Genomic DNA, 16,819 nt, shown 5'->3' with positions numbered 1-16,819 from the left:
ATCTGATTACTGGCAGACAGTCACAGGGGGAATAATTATAATTCAATAAAGTCTCCAAGTACTCAGCAGCCTGATTTGCCTTTGGCAGTCCTAAAGACTCCAACCTATGTAGTCACTTTTTCACAGGGCCACTCTCAAACATCCACCATTCAAACGGCAAGTCAAGAGGCAAAATGAATGCCTATTAAGTAGCACACAAAGAAGAGAGAGAAGACCCTTTGTAAGGCTACGTACACAATAAGTGAAGTAAGAAAACAAACAATTGACGACGAATTATTCACAATTATTTTAAACAATCATATTTTGCATAATTCTGCACATGCTGAAATGATACGATCGTTCAAATATAATCCACCAATAATGTACACACACTAGATACAATCGTTTGAACGATGCAGGAAGTGACTTGTACTAGAGAAAGTGTATCCACTAGATAGAGAAAGAACAAACCACGATCACTGAACATTTGTACACACAATGGATGGCGAATAACAGTCGCCCAATCCGCCGGGACGGTCGTTTGTTTCCAGCGACATTCCTCGTTCATCGGCGTCATTGGCCAGTCGTTGTTCACTTTTTTTTTGTTAACAATTATCAGACGATCGGTCGGTAGTCATTTGTTTCCAACGATAATTATTGCACGTGTGTATGTAGCCTTAGAGCTATGACAAGTTATGGCAGATTGTTAAATGTGAAAATCAAGGTGCTAAAATCTCTCCACCACAGATAAATGAATAAAGTTTGTCATTCAACTTGCTGTTATCTATTCGCTGAAATATTCATTTTGGTTGTGGTAACACTTTTAAAATGCCGACTATAAGAATCCTTTTGTTCTTCATACTGCTAGTTTTCTTCATTTATTTAGGGCTATGTGGAAAGAAAAGGTGCAGTTATATAATATCTCAGTATTTTGGTTTAGTGCAGATTATAAAACATCTCATGTGTTCTGTACTGCAGAAGGCACATTGATTGCCTCCCTAAATATGTTTTTGTAGAACTAGGTATGATGGCATACTTATTTATAAATATTACCAGCTATGAAACATTTTTTACTAGGTATACAGCATAGAACTATATAGGAACATACATGGAAAAGGAGGCTTTATTTCAAAATAGGTGAGAGGTGACTTAATCAGAAAAATCACTGATTCTTTCAATATGACAATATGATATGTGCAGTCACAAAAGTGAAGACGCACTGAAAAACAAGTATTTATCAAAAGTTTAGGTACAGAATTACATACAACTTGAGTATGCAAAACTACTCCCGGAGCCCCTCCCAATTAGAAATTACAAAGTAATTACAAAACTTTATAAAATTGCTCTGCAGTAACACACTGTGCTTTCTCCTATTCAAGTTGCTGTTAAAATTATGTGCAGTACTTACCGGTACAACAAAGCGTGCAATCTGGATGTGAAAACATTGCATTTTTCTCTAATCATGCAATGAAAAACCACTCCTGAAGTGCTTATGGCTGGTTGCTTGACCCTATTGGCCATTGGTTTGCACATCTGCCTACTAGTTCTGACTATGCAGTGCCTTTTTTTGAGGCAATGGGAAGAAGGGCAGAACAGAGAAAGGTTCCTTTTTGGAGGGAGGAAGCTCCCAAGTCATCAAGGTTACTATTCTTTCATTCATCAATGTGAACACTTAGGGTTGCATTTATAATACATGGAATTTGACATTCTCTCAAACATTCCCTGGTGTGAATCTTCCAGGTCTATATGATTTGGAGGCAGTAATTGGTTCCCACCAGGGGATGTTTGAGGGAATGTCAGATTCCCAGCTTTATAGGTATACTGTTGTGCCCTTTGAAGGTTTTAGTGTCAGGATTTCCCAGCATAACAGTTTTTCAGAATCTGGAATTACAAAAAATAAATACATTTTGGCAGCTTACAGGAGGATTTGAATTTTTGAAGGGTGAAAACTGTCACTGTTTAAAGACAATGCAGCCGAAGTTGTCAGAAATAAAACATTCTCACCATTCTTAAACAAAATGGAACAGGAGGATATAATGTATGCTTTAGTAAAGGACCAACTTTTTTAGGAGGATGTAATATTGCTTCAGAAATTGGATTGTAATAAGTAATGTTGTATGGGGGAACCAGGAAATGGACATCCTCTAGATGTCTACCAGACATCTAGACTACCTCTGAATCTTGGAATGTAAGTGGTTTCTATTCACCCATACAAAGACAACATATAACGTTTTCACCCATACAAAGACAACATATAACGTAAAAGTGGACATTTTTTGGTTTGTAGGAGACTCATTTTCTGGGGCTAAATACTGGTGATCTTAAGGAATATGGGTGATGGGTAAGACAAAAAGAGCCCAATTTATAAAAGCTTTCCAAGGCTGAAACATACAAAAAAAAAAAAAAAAAAAATCATCCAAACCACAAAAAAAAAAAAGACATTAGGTAACTTGGTAACCTCTCCAGGGCTGGATATACTTACATCAGTGAAGCTGCGTGATCCAGCAAACGTAGAGTGGATTTCTTCAAAGTCATTTGCTATTTGTTTTGTTTTTGTTTTGAATCCTAGATCAGATCTATTCTAGGATCACCCAGGTTCACTGATGAAAGTGTCTTTTTTTTATTAATTCTGAGCAGAGAAATCAGATGATTGACTTGATTGATAAGTTTGGCTGTTTTGCAGAGAACAAAAATAAATCACAGAAACCAGAATATTTATGCTTGTTTGATGCTTGTTATCAGGGTCAAACCAAAATTGCATGCTTTTTAACGTAAAAAAAAGAAAAAGGCTGTGGGAAAAGAGTTGCTTGAATGGTCAGAAGAAAATATTATTATTTTAGCAGATCCAATCACACTTAAAAACTAACAATAAAATGGACTTATTATATTTGAAATTTTTTACAACATTATAAAAAGATAATATTATGGGTGGATTGAAAGGGAAAAACAGAAAAAACTTGTCATATATAACTGTATATCATAACTATTTACAAGTACTTGTATGATTTAAATAAATATTTAGGGAGGAAAAAGTCAGCAAATAAGAACAACCAGGCTTCTAACATTTTCTGAGGAGACAAGCAATGACACCCTATATATTGCTTCTATGACAGGTTTGCTTCATTAGTGCCAGAATCTATTTGCATCAATGTCTTACTGCAATAAGCAATCTTTATAGTTCCACGATTTGTCTGGTCTAAGGATTTCTGGAGCAAAACATACAAAATATATAGCCCTTTGTATTTTTTCTTGGTATTTATTCTGTGAGCTGCAGAACTTTGGAATATTTGATTATTTGTTTTGTTTCCCACACATTTTATGCTGGAAACATGTGAGTTTAGATGTCAAACCCTCCATCAAAATGAATGATTTTTAAGCTATACATAACACATACATACATAGCTAGCTTTGAAGCTGTATTTTACAACTCAATTCACAGTTTTCCAGCATAAAATGCAAACAAAAGAGATATATAGTTTATGATTATTGATTGTTAGGAGGAGCTCTCTGGGTGTAAGATCCCAGGCGATACCTCACCACAAGAGGGCAGCCTATTTCCTCCGGTGGCTGTGCTCGCGGTAGCACTGGGGTTGCAGGATCAGTACCCTGTAGGTTGCAACATCCCTGTAGTGGGGGTTTTCCCCCAGCATCCTCTGCACTAGGGCTGCACAGCTGAAGGGAATTGAATTGGGTGCAGCTGATTAGCAGAGTAGTTCCTGTTAATCCCAGGCTGTCATTGGCTGCTGGGGCTTTATAGCCTCTCTGCTCCCAGTCAAGGGTGCCTGTTATAGTGTCAGCTGGGCTTACCTGTGTTGGGATTGTTTTGTGAGTTTTCTCTGTTACTGACCTGCGCCTGTTTCTGACTATCCATTTGAACTCTGCCTGGACCGTCCTCTGCTTGTGACCTCGACTCTGTTTTTGCCTTTGCCTGTTGTACTTCGCTGGATGGACTGTTTCCTGTGTGTTTGACCTCGGATAGTTTTTTTGTATTTCCTGACATTTCTTAGTCCCGATTTGTGGCTCTGTATTCAGCATAGGTGGGCGCTGGGTCGGCTGCTGGCCTATCTCCAGACACCATCCTTTGTGCACCAAGTCCTGGGGCAACCGAGTGCTGGGAGACACAACCAGTCTCCCGAGGCTGAGCGGGGGCTGCGGCATAGATTGGGGGATTGGTTTCTGGGGAATAACGGTATTGATCCGGGCCTTACATTGATGAGGTATAAAGCATTACATCAAACAGAAGCAAACAAATGTGTATATGTTGGGACTTTAAGACAATAAGATTTAACACAATGCAAATTTATTCAAATTTGTCATAAAAACATATTATTTAAATTAATTTTAAAAGAGCACATTCATAACAAGTACATAACCATACCTCCAAATATCCACATTTATTTGTACACATACACATATGGCCAAATCCATTTGCAAAACCATTAAAAAGTATATTTTACACTCATACATTTAGCGTAGGGGCCTTTAGTTAACGTTGGATATCAATCATTTACGTTTCAACACGAGCATTTCGCAGATATAAGTCTGCTTCATCAGGAAACAATTATGTGCGGTGAGGAGGTAAGTACAAAAACTACTCCCTCGCTACTTAAATCTGGACGAAAGTAGCACAGGGGGGGGGGGAAACTGCAATCGGATGGACAACCATTTGTGGAAACCTATGTGTATAGGATAGCATTCACATGAAAATTTACTGGCTTCAATGAGTATTTAGGAGCGCCTTTACTCATCAACATACAAAGGAAAGAAAATTACCTTTAATCTAGTCCAGAAAATCGAGGTATAAATTAAACCGCTGTGCTGTCGTTCTTTTACACAGAGTTGTAAAAGTGGTCCTTAGATAAATTGCAGGTACTTTGATATCAATTCCTCTTTTTCTAACTTTATGGATACCAGATTGATTATAAATATGTTATATCTCTACAAATGTTTTTCTTCACAGATTTCATCTAAGGTAAAATAGTAATTACAAACTGAAGTCTATGCCAGGCTCTTTCCTAATTTTGCCAGGTATGCTGGAATTTTTGATTATATGGCATACAAAGTAAAGAAGAAACTGGTTGAATATTGAACTCCTTGGTACCTTTAAAAACATCAATATATTTCATATAGTAGAGTAGAATTTATAAAACTAAATTATGCTATTGCAAGACAGAGGGTATAGCTGGAGTTCATCTTCTTCTTCTTGGTAGTATTTTGGTATTGTAACACAGTTTATAGTTCTAGAGAATGTTTACACAGAGGCACAGCCTTACTAGCTTATCAAGATCATCCATGGTGTTCAACAAATTGGCTATATTCTGATCCTCCAGGTATTTTCCAGTACCAGTTGCTGTCAGATAAAGCATTATTTTCCCTTCTTATCTCCTGACATTTTATTCCAGAGTTTATCAAAGGATCTGGAGATTCAAATCTCTCTGTCACATAGGTACACATTTTATGTATGCAAATATCTTTACTAGTAATGCAGTAACTCTCTTGGGTTACTTACAACTTTAATGTGAAGATTTTTCAGTGTTAAGGTTCTGATACAGTTTTTTTGTTTCCATAATGCAGTTTATAGGTTTTGTGGGATTGTTGAAGGAATTAGTTTCTCTTTAGCCAAGAAATGTTAAACTATGGTTTGTACTATCTATTAAAGGGATTATGGGAACACAGATCAACATAATGTACATAAAAAAAGACGTAATTCAGAGATGACAGTTTCACAGCAACATTATGGCTACAGCACATGTGGCTAATTGTATCCCAATGTTTATATTACACTTAAAATGATGACTAATTTGCTTCCACTACTACCAAAAATCTCGTCATAAAGGAAGCATCTCTAAAAGTTGGACCTTACAATATTCAAAGGAAATTAAAAAAAACAAAAAACAAAGATCAGTCTTCAATGCTTTATCTCATTCAAGTAAGTCTTAGCAAATGGTATAATGCAAAATGTCACACAAAGTAAAATCTAGATCAGTGTTGCAGTGACATAATCTTCATGATAAAGTCTTACTGAATAAATGTTAAGAATCAGTCATGGCTTAATAAATAGGTGACAGAAGAGACAATGTCAAGAAAAGATAAGATAAGCTCCAGTAGACAGGAAAGCAAATGGAACTGCTGGATGTAAACCCAATATTTAGATTTTAGCTCATGTAATTTTTCCCTTCAGCCCTCCTGCAATGTCTCTGATCCTTTTGATCTTGTACATTTTCCAGGGAAAATAATCTGAAAAGAAAATAATGGCTCAAGAAAAAACCCACCATAAATGTTCATCCTTGCTCAGTTTTGAGCTTTGAAGTGGAAAAATCAAATCTCTGTGCAAATAAAGTGATTTAAGGAAAAGTGTGAAACACAACAGTTAAGGTTAATAGGTATTTGTGTATTTGTGCAGGCTCAGTTGCTGCTCAACATTAAAGTAGAACTTCAGCCAAACACCTAACAACATTTTAAAATATGTGAACTGTTTTACCTTCCAGATAATTTGTAATTTTGATTGGCTGATCTAGTATTTCACACACCTCTGCCAAATTGGCCCTGATTTATTAAAGCTCTCCAAGGCTGGAGAGTATAGACTTTCATCAGAGGATGAAACACTTTTACCTGGAATAGATTTTCTAAAATTCATTTGCTATTTGTTAGCAAATGTTTTTAATTCTAGACCAGATCCATTCCAGGTTTGCTGGATCACCCATCTTCACTGATAAAGGGGTAACCTCTCCAGCCTTGGAGAACTTTAATAAATCAGGGTCAATGTGTTACCAAGCCGTGAGGTAGGTTGGTGATGTTTTTTTCAATTTCCTTTACACAGGACATTATCCATCTGATGGGTGCCTGTAGGAAACTGATTTTGCAGTCACTTTGTCAAAGTGTTTTCTGTGCTCCCTTTCTCCTACACACTGCCTCAAAACACTACCAGTGCCTTTAGGCATGATAAAATTGCAGCATTACACAGTTTAATTGACACCAAATAGCTTCTACTGTTAGGTTATTGCAGAAAGCTAAAAGAAAGTGGTGAGACCATTTTCAAAGCAATCCTTTAAAATAAATTTAAATAATTTTTTCATAAAAAGTGGACTCTGTATTAAAAAAAAGACCTTTTAGCCGTGCAGCTGAAAAAAAAGTCAGTAAAAGGGAGAACAGAGGCAGGTATAACTGTTTTTTCTAAAGTTAGCATTTAACCTTCAATTTTTTTTACTTGTTACTTTCTGTCTCGGTGATGGGAAGATCCAAATCTTTTTCCTCTAAAGAGCTTTGTTTATGTTTTACTTGGAAACTACAGTTAAGACAGAATAATAAAAGTGTTCATACTAACTTAGGAGAAACACCTAAAAAACTGGAATAAAAGAAAATGTGTGGCACCTTAAAGCGGAACTAAACTAAAAATAAAATAATGACACTTTACTTTATTCCCACAGATCCCTTGATGATGCAATTTTGGGTTCCCCAATGCTAACTGGATTTCCACGTATTCACTATAATCATATTTTAGTGTGCATTAGTAAGACATGCTTCATCTTAACCTCTTTTAATACCATTCAATATGTCCACTGGCAAATGTTCTTTTATGCTTCCCCTTGGAAGGACAAAAATATTTATAAGAATACATTACATTTACTTTGTACAGAACTTGCTGAATGGGAATCAGTTGTGTGGATACTGTGTTTTTTTAGAGAAATCAGTTTTCTCTCATGTAGATCCAATTTAGGAGGAGGGCTTTGCACAGATATAGTCAGTGACAATCTCTACATCCATACCAACTGATTGGCAAGAGTCCTTTAGTGACTATTCTCCAAGAGCTTACACTGTGCCAAATATACTCTATATCTACAAATGTATTTTTTCTGTACATGTATACCGAATCAAACACTATTTTTATGCTTGACATTTTAGTGCTCAGGTTTAGTTGTCTATAATCGAATAAAATAACTTGAATTCAAATAATACTGAATTTAAAATACAATGGTTTTTCAGTCTAGGAAAGATCAGTATTGAAATGTATGCACTGAGCTGGGTTCCAGATTATGCCCCCAGCCCTAGAAATATTCTGTAAAAATGAAAGATCCCTTGTATGCGGAAATGTAACATGCAGTGAAATAAATAAATAATGCATATAGTTTTTTTTTACTTGAGGCTCAGTTCTTTCAAAACAAATGTGTGAAAACGTCTGCTACAGAAATTGATGCATACCTGTCTGGACATTATGATATCAAATGTTTAACAATTGAAAGTTAAACCCTAAGATTCACAATAGAAGCAGAGTGTAGCTGAATATTAACTCAGTTTATTATCCCAAACTGAAATTAATTTTTTAAGCTATAGGGAAATTTCTGTTACTGGACAATAAAGTGGGAAGAAGTAAAATATTTGTCAGTAAATAAAAATCACACATAAGATGATAGAACCCATTCTAATCCAACCTCACACAATAACATTTACACATTTTAGGTTTTTGAGGCTCTCCCATCTATAACAATTACAATATCTGATTTATATCTAATGCTATTTATTTTTTTATCATATGCATACTACACTATTATCTATTAATATGTATGTTAGTATTAGGACAGGAAAAATGTATATGTAAATACAGGCCTATATTTTATAACGTGCAATCTTGCCATATAAAAAACCACTTGGAAGCATATTTAAAAATCAGAGAATGTGAGATTACCCAACATTTAGTGCTAGAGTATTACAGTGTATTTAAAAAACCTTTTATGAGAAAGATACCCAAAGCTGACTGCATGGTAGCAGCCACACTACTACTACTACCACACTGCACTACTACAACCTTCTTCAGCAAGCTTCTCCTCTATTGTTTTGGAATGGATCATGCTGCCCACTCCCTTGTTATAATTGGACCCTTAATTCCTTTTCTGAGTTCCCTGAAAGAGGGCACAATCTGAGCCAAGAAGAAATATACCAAACCCTCCAGTAATCATAACTGAAGACTTGTACACAAGTTATATAAAACCATCTAGTCCCTGCAGCCCAAAAGTCCACAGGAAAAATACAGATCTTTTTCATCCAAGCACCAGCCCAGCATACCAAAGATGTTGCACCTAATCTTATCATGCTGCCAGGTGCCATACCTACAGCTTGGTTCATACGTCTTGAAACTCAGGATGCCATTATGACATTATGAAAGCTGCTATTGCTGAACTCATTGTAATGAATGCTAATTGTCTGGATGTAAAGCTAATCTTTTGTTTTTATTAATCTAACCTGAAAAAAGCATGCATATATATGTGTGTGACAATCGGCTGAACACCTGGCCAGATGATCAAAATACCAACCAGGCAAACTGGATATTTTTAAGGTCTGCTTTAAAAGCACTAGTCTACCACCAGGTTGTGTTCTGGAAGCAGGACCCAGCTGAATGATAATGGAAGGCAAAGCAGCAGTCTGAAACTGGTAAATACTAAATGGATGTAATTGTAAACATTAATAATGGATACTAGTAGAGATCATAGCTATGGGAAGGTGCTGACCAACCAAGATGTATCTAAAAAAAAAAGACCACCATAGTGGCAGGTAGTATAGAGCCTTAAACAATACGACTGATTTTGCTATTTGTATTCACTATGATCCTTTCTAACAAACAACGCAGGTCTGTATGGGGCATTGACCATAGTAAGGCAGATCCGGCATAAAATAAAATGTCTTGACATACATTAACCATGCTGAAATCAAGGTTTAAATTCCAGCACAGGCAGCGATCAGAGGAAGTAATTGGCTAACAGGATTTCTTGTGGATTCAACTTTTTTTTTCTAATCCGATATACTAAAATGCTTTCAATGATATATTTACTTAACCAAAAGGGAGTAAAATAAGATTTGAGTTTACATGCACTTTAAAAGTATTCACCAAACATTTCTAAAATAGTAGCTTAGGAATGGCATGTCAATATCACTAAAATATGTAAAAATATTGTGGAAACTGATTCCGACAAAATCACAGCAAGGAAAACGTCATTTATAAGTAGAGGTTTATTTTATTTTAATGAATTGAGGGAAGATTGAATGCAATGCTGTACATTTATGAAATTATATTTATTCATATTGCTTCAGGAAAATTTACAGGTGCAGCAAAAAGACTATCCAGCTAACAGCATGATTTCCTGTCACTTCATGGTTGCTTTGTAAGAAAATTACAAACAAAACTCTTGTATAACACAAAAATTCAACTTCTCAGCTCCAATGAAGCTGTACAGCAGCTTTTAATAATTGCAAACTCACTTAGGTTATTTGTCACACAGCAGGGAAAATAAAAATTATTCTTTAAAAAAAGTAGAAAAAAAAAAAATCAGAACATTAGAACAGAACCTGTGATTACTATCGCAAAGGCGAGCATATGTTGGGATTGCCGTGAACTGTCAACAAGTTTTACGGCTTGTACTAAACAGTATGGTGTAGATCGGCGTTTTAAATATTCACATATCTTTCCGTAAAGCTATCAAACACAAATTTACCGACTATATATTTATTTCTGTGTAGGATGTGTGTAATTAATTCAGTTATGCTTTATACACAAGCATTATTTAATTTTAGCTTGTAAATTACAATCTGAATAGTACTGGATTTTGTAAGTAATAAATGGAGCATTGAATAAGCTTTGAACAGCTTGCTGAAGGTCTTATGGTGACCATACACAAACAGTGTAAGGGATCAATATGTCATTGCTAACAGTCGCTTAACTGGTTACCCCCGAGCACCCATTCCCCAGAAGGACCGACATTCAACAAGGAGCGCTCCATAACAACTGCCAACCAATGGAAGAGCCCCACAGGCAGATTGCTTACATTAGGTGGTTCTTGGGAAGCACCCTCCCTAACAAAAAAAAAAAAAGGCACATCAATTGAACAAGGACTGGAAATTCTGATCAATAGACCTACATACGTTTTTTTTTCTTTATTTAACAATTTTCAAATATTTTGTACCTGTGCTATCCTGATTTCGTTTTGTTATCTTTTGATTTATCAATTTATTTACGAAACAAGGATTTTGCAGAACCCTAAAAAAACATCAAGCATGAAAGGGTTTTCATGTTTGATGTTTTATTAGGGTTTTTCAAAATCCTTGTTTCGTAAATAAATTAATTAGAAAAAAAACATTAAGTGTCCACCTATTCTTAGAAGGAATTCAAGACAAAAAGTAGATTTTTCAGGGTAGAGTTGAGCAACAATTTAAATAAGAAAATTCATACTCCTAATCTTAAACAGAGTATTAAAAAAAAAAATTCTAAATGCCCTATATAACATACATATTTACCTCTCTATGCAGGCCAGTGTTAGCTTTTATTCTGTACTTCTTTTTAAAAAAACCCGCTCCTGGTATTGAAGATCTATAGGAACAAAGGGGAAATTCTGACTCGAGTTCTGCCTTGATAGAATGTCAAAAATATAGGAGCACCGGGTTGTAAATGTAAAGTAAATATTAAACTTATGTTAAAGTAAACACTGAAGTAAAAATATATAAACTCACCAAAGATACAATATAATTTCCTTTTGAATTAAAAATGATGTTTTATTAGCCTTACCTTACTAAAAATCTACTGTAGACTTTACCTTTGTATGCTGTTACTATGCATTTAAATACAGATCGGAATCTTGTAAACCATACATGTATGTTAAATAAGGAAATTCAATGTCTTTCGTAATTATGATGTCTTTCGTAATTATGATGTTGACCATTGTTAGTGTGATATGAAGGCTAGCCAGTCAACCAGTGTGGGAGCGGTAGCAATGAACACTTTCCCTAAGGCTGCAGAAAGTATTACTTTTTTTCTGTTCAGCTGAGAGCCACTACATATGAATAGGTGTACCTTTAACAAAAGGAGAACAACATTGGGCTTTGGTACGGCTTATAGTGATATAATTAAAAGAGAAACTTCTTGCACCACTATGAGGATGAGTCTGAATATTTAAACTTAAAGCACATTTATACAGTCACGAGCTAATAACAAAGATAATTTACAGTTGTTTGGCAAAACCTGGAAACTGGTAGGCAATTATTACAAATTCTCATCTTCCTTCTTTCTCCACAGTTTGCAGATAGCAGTACAAATGCACAACGCCAAGTAAATTGCTAATCTATTGCAAATTATTTGTCAGGATTATTGGTTTGCACCAACTGGTGTGTTGGCATCTCATTGGAAAGTGACAAAAAAGGAAACTATTTTGTAGAATGATTTTTGATTACAAATGTAAACTTTACTGAGTTCTGATCGTGTAGTGTGAAACAAGCATTTTGGCCATGTATTTGATGAGTGACTGTCTCGGGGCTATGTAATTATAGAGAAGAGATGACAGTAATTGTTGGCAGCCTTGACAAAAAGGTGGTTATCTGTCAAGCTGTTTCTATTTTTACCTTGTAGAGAATTTGATTTATTTCTCTCAGGTTTTCAAAGAATATTTTCTAAAGTACAAATTTTATTTTTGTTCATCCCTAAACCTAAAACAGTATAAATTTGAGGCTCTAAAACATAATATAAAACATATCAACTAAATGTAAGGAAAATAATCCTCATTTAAGGCAAAATTAGCCAAGTATAAGGTAACTTGATACATATATTAAATGATAGCCTTTCTGAAGTTCAGATGTAGCTGTCAGATGTGTCCACCATTTTGCTAACCCACAGAAAAGGGATCAAAGTGATACTTTTTAGTTAGAGGTAATGAATAGCTCCACAGAAGGGTTTCAGAAATGTACCTTGCAATAATTGTAGCTCAAATTTGCCTCTGTTTGGTTCTAGGGTCATTTAGCATAATTGGTCAGAAAATTTGAGATTCTGATCATCTTGTATCTGAACAACATTAAAGTGACTTGTGGTTTGTTCTGGTCTCAGGAGACTAACTACAGAAGTCAAATGCAACAACATGGCATGCAAAGACGATCAAACGTCTGAGGAATATTGTGCTCATTTAAAAAGGAGGAGATGTGTACAGAAGCCTTTATAAATCAATGTTTTGTTGAATCCTCAAATTCTTCTAGAGGTTTGTAAGGGTTTCTTGGGCAATGAGCATTTTATGCCCCTTTGATGAATACCCACAGACCACAGTGACTTTTTAGCTACCTGTAAAGCCTTGTACTCTTGCTAGATTTCTTCTGCCCAAGACACTTGTCAGTGACTGGACTATAAATCTAATGGCATTACAATTGTCCACAAACATTCTCCAAACTTAACCATTCAATGTTTTCAGCAACAGTTATTGAGCCCAATGGTCATCATGTATATAGTACTCTTACCAGTGACCATGTGTACTAAGAGACTATATTCTGCCGTGTAAAAAGGTTGAGGAAGGCTTGTGTACAGCATGTATGGGCATACCTCTCAGCTCTCCTAGAGTTTGGGGGACTGTCCCTTTTTCAGATCTAAGTTCCTCCTTCGTTTTCTTTTTTGTGTCTGATCAGAACTATCTGATCACATTTACATGAGCACATGTGGTCTATTTTGCAACAAGCTTTTCTATACCACCAATAATCTCTTTAAATACATCAAGAAAGTTGTGACGTGCCGCTTTGGGTTTGTGTTAAAAGGAAAATGGATTTGATGTCAGTTTGAGATGCCTCGGAGAACAATAATGTTCTTGACAGGTGTATGTCTCCTGCAGATGACTCCTAATCTGCTTCATGCTGCTATTGTAATCCTACTGCCATGCATAAGAAATAGGTATAAAGGTAAAGCCTTTATACAGACACTTTATTTACCGGACACTATGAAATCAGGTTTTACAATGGCCTTAGGCTATGTACACACGTTAGATTTTTCACGAAGACGAATGAAAGACGCATGAACGGGCCCTGTACATACAGCGCCGATCTGCTCTATGGAGTGTAGAAGGGAGAGAATGAGCGAGTAGCACCCCACTGCACTCTCTCCTCTTACCTTGCATTGTGGTTGTTTGTCTTTCGTCAATCCGCCAGGACTGATCCATAAAGGACATCGGACGGCAACTGTACACATAAGAATTTTTGTCGGATACTAGCCCGGATGCAATAATCGGGCGGGAATCTATGACATGTGTAAGTAGCCTTAGGTTGATACAAGAAAGCATCCTGGCATACTCCTGGTAAGGTGTTAGTATCACTACAGGTAGAAAACAGATTAAAGTCCATAAGGGGGTGTCCTTGACTACCGTCAGGATTAGTGAAGTGTTTATCTTATGACACATGTATTACGGCACCAAGTAATACATGATAAGCTTACCAATTCTAAATATTGCAGTTAGGTAATTGAGCTAAAGTCAAACATAGCTTTTAGCTGATCATAGTTACAAGAATACCTTCTAGTAAAAAAAAGAGCATTTATCAAAAATGGCAGCAATGGTCATGACTAAATTGAAAGTAAACTTTAAAGTGCACAAGTTTTATTTAAAACAAATACAGAGACATTAGGGTCATACTGATCCTATTATATACAGAGGGAGATTCAGTAGGTAAGAGGATCTTCTGATGGATCCTGATTTTTAAAGCACATCTCTTTTCTCATGGCTGATTATTTAAAAATATTTTAATATACTACTCATCACTCTCCATGCTTCAATGCTGCTAGTCTTTTGGGGAGTAAAATGTAATCTCAGACAAGCACCAAAATGGGATTGCTTGATCTTGCAACCTGGGCCAGTTGATAGCTGCTATTTATGTATATAGAGTAGAGTTGGGCTTTAGGTGGTTTAGTGTAAAACCATTCAGAACTCAAAATGGTATCTTCACTAATAACTCTTGCAGTGAAAAGTGCATATAGTGTACATAAACTATCACTATATCATCATTTTTAGAATATGCCAACTGGTAAACCATGCCTACTTACAGTACACCAATACCCCTCGCCCATTGGTGATTAGCATACCATTATGACCTTGGGCCCTTACTTTGACTTTCTTTGGTGAGCCACAGTTATACCAGTATGACAATTACTGACTTTTATTATATTTTATCTTATTCTCGACATCATTTTGATTAAAAAAACCCTTCCTGAAACATTTGACCTACATGTGCACAGTGGTTTACCCAAAATAAACCAACAAAATCCAATTTTGTCAGCCTTCTAAATTCTTCAAAAATCTCAGCTGTGCAATTGACCTCTACGTAATTACAGTACAAGCCTTGCTCATAAAATAGAATCTTCCTGCTATAACAGACGAATATTATTCCAGCAATGCATCAAATAGATGTTGCTTAGATGTTGCTGCTTTGTAGACATTAATCTAAAAGATTTCACAACTCCTTAGTTCAATTTGGCAATTATATACTGCTAAACTTCAAGCTTGTGCATTACTTATAAAATTAGATATTAATGATGTCTCTACCATAAAGCAGTCTTAATTCATTATGAACACACCATTAGTTATACATCTTTATACATATGAAGAACTCATCTCCATTTAAATGTATTTCCCAAGCTACTCATTTCAACACACTAATTCATGTTCATATGCTCCAGGGCATTTTAGATCTAAATGCTTGCCTTTAAATTAATATGCTATTTTATTGTTGTCTGTTAAGCAAATGGACTAACAGAGATGTTTAGAGAGATGAAAATCTTGCTATGAGTGAGGAAAAAAAAAGAGGTACTATGCTAATTTTAGAATAAATCCGATATATATTTGATGCTTATGTCATATTGGCACTCTAAAGTCTCCATGGTTTTCTTTCCATTTTCCACTTAAGCTCCCCTTGCTGTGCATTAATGCACAAGTTTTTTTTATTTTTTTTTTTTTAACGCTACACATTTGGCCTTTATTAATGCTTTCCAAGGCTTTCATCAGTGAACCTGGGTGACCCAGCAAACCTGGATAGGATGTGGTCCTGGATTGAACATTTACTAACAAATGGCAAATGAATTTTAAGAAATATATTCCAGGTTTGCTGGATTACCCAGGTTCACTGATGAAAGTGTATCATCTCCACTCCTTGAACAGTTTTAAAAAATCAGGTTTATTATGTGCATTGTTCTGCACTACAGTGTGTTGAATGTTAAGTGCCATTCACAATGCATTGCAACATGGCACAAAGAGCAGGTGCACTGTGGGGAACTGTGGTGACCCATGCATGCGCTTTTAGATTACAATGCCACAACATACAACAACAGCACCACAACTCACTTTACCAATAGGCCCCAGGACTAGAAAAACATGATGTCATTAAAGTAAAGCTGTGCACAGATAATGCACACAAAAGCACATAAAAACAAGCCCTCACTCTTTTGAAATTTAAATTTATTTCTAATGCTTACTAACAACACTCTTTGCCTATTACTTCTGAATCTGAAAACTGGATGTGAAAAAAAACAAAAAACAAAGATGCTTCTAAACGGTTAGAAACAATCTGAGACCTGATAGTAGGGTCTATGTTGTGATCTTTAAGAGTAAATAATATCTCACTGATGTGTTTGTAAACCCAAAGACTTATTGCAGGTATGTTTCTTTAGTCATCAGTCTTTTTTAAATTTCATAGTCCCTTTTACATAACCCTGTAGGCTGCCAGTCATAATGACGGGCATCACAACTCCTATCAAATCACAAGTCCTAATATTTTCTGCTTGAAAATAGGTGGGAACGAGAACAGTTAATACTAAAAAAATGATTGAGTTGAGTATTTACATGCTTATTGTTGAATGACATGCTCACAATTTTGCACCTTTTTGCATTTTTGTACCTAAAGTACCAATGATGGCTTGTGTAAATATGTAAATATATATATATATATATATATATATATATATATATATATACACATTCCACTTGTCTTTTCTGCCTGCTGAATATTTTTTAAAGAATTAAAGAGTAGAATGAACAGTTTTTCATTGTATTGAATTACAAAAATT

This window comes from Pyxicephalus adspersus, chromosome 1 (assembly GCF_032062135.1).
Source record: "Pyxicephalus adspersus chromosome 1, UCB_Pads_2.0, whole genome shotgun sequence".
NCBI lineage: Eukaryota > Metazoa > Chordata > Amphibia > Anura > Pyxicephalidae > Pyxicephalus > Pyxicephalus adspersus.
The sequence above is the reverse complement of the archived record's forward strand: the minus strand, read 5'-3'. Positions refer to the sequence as shown.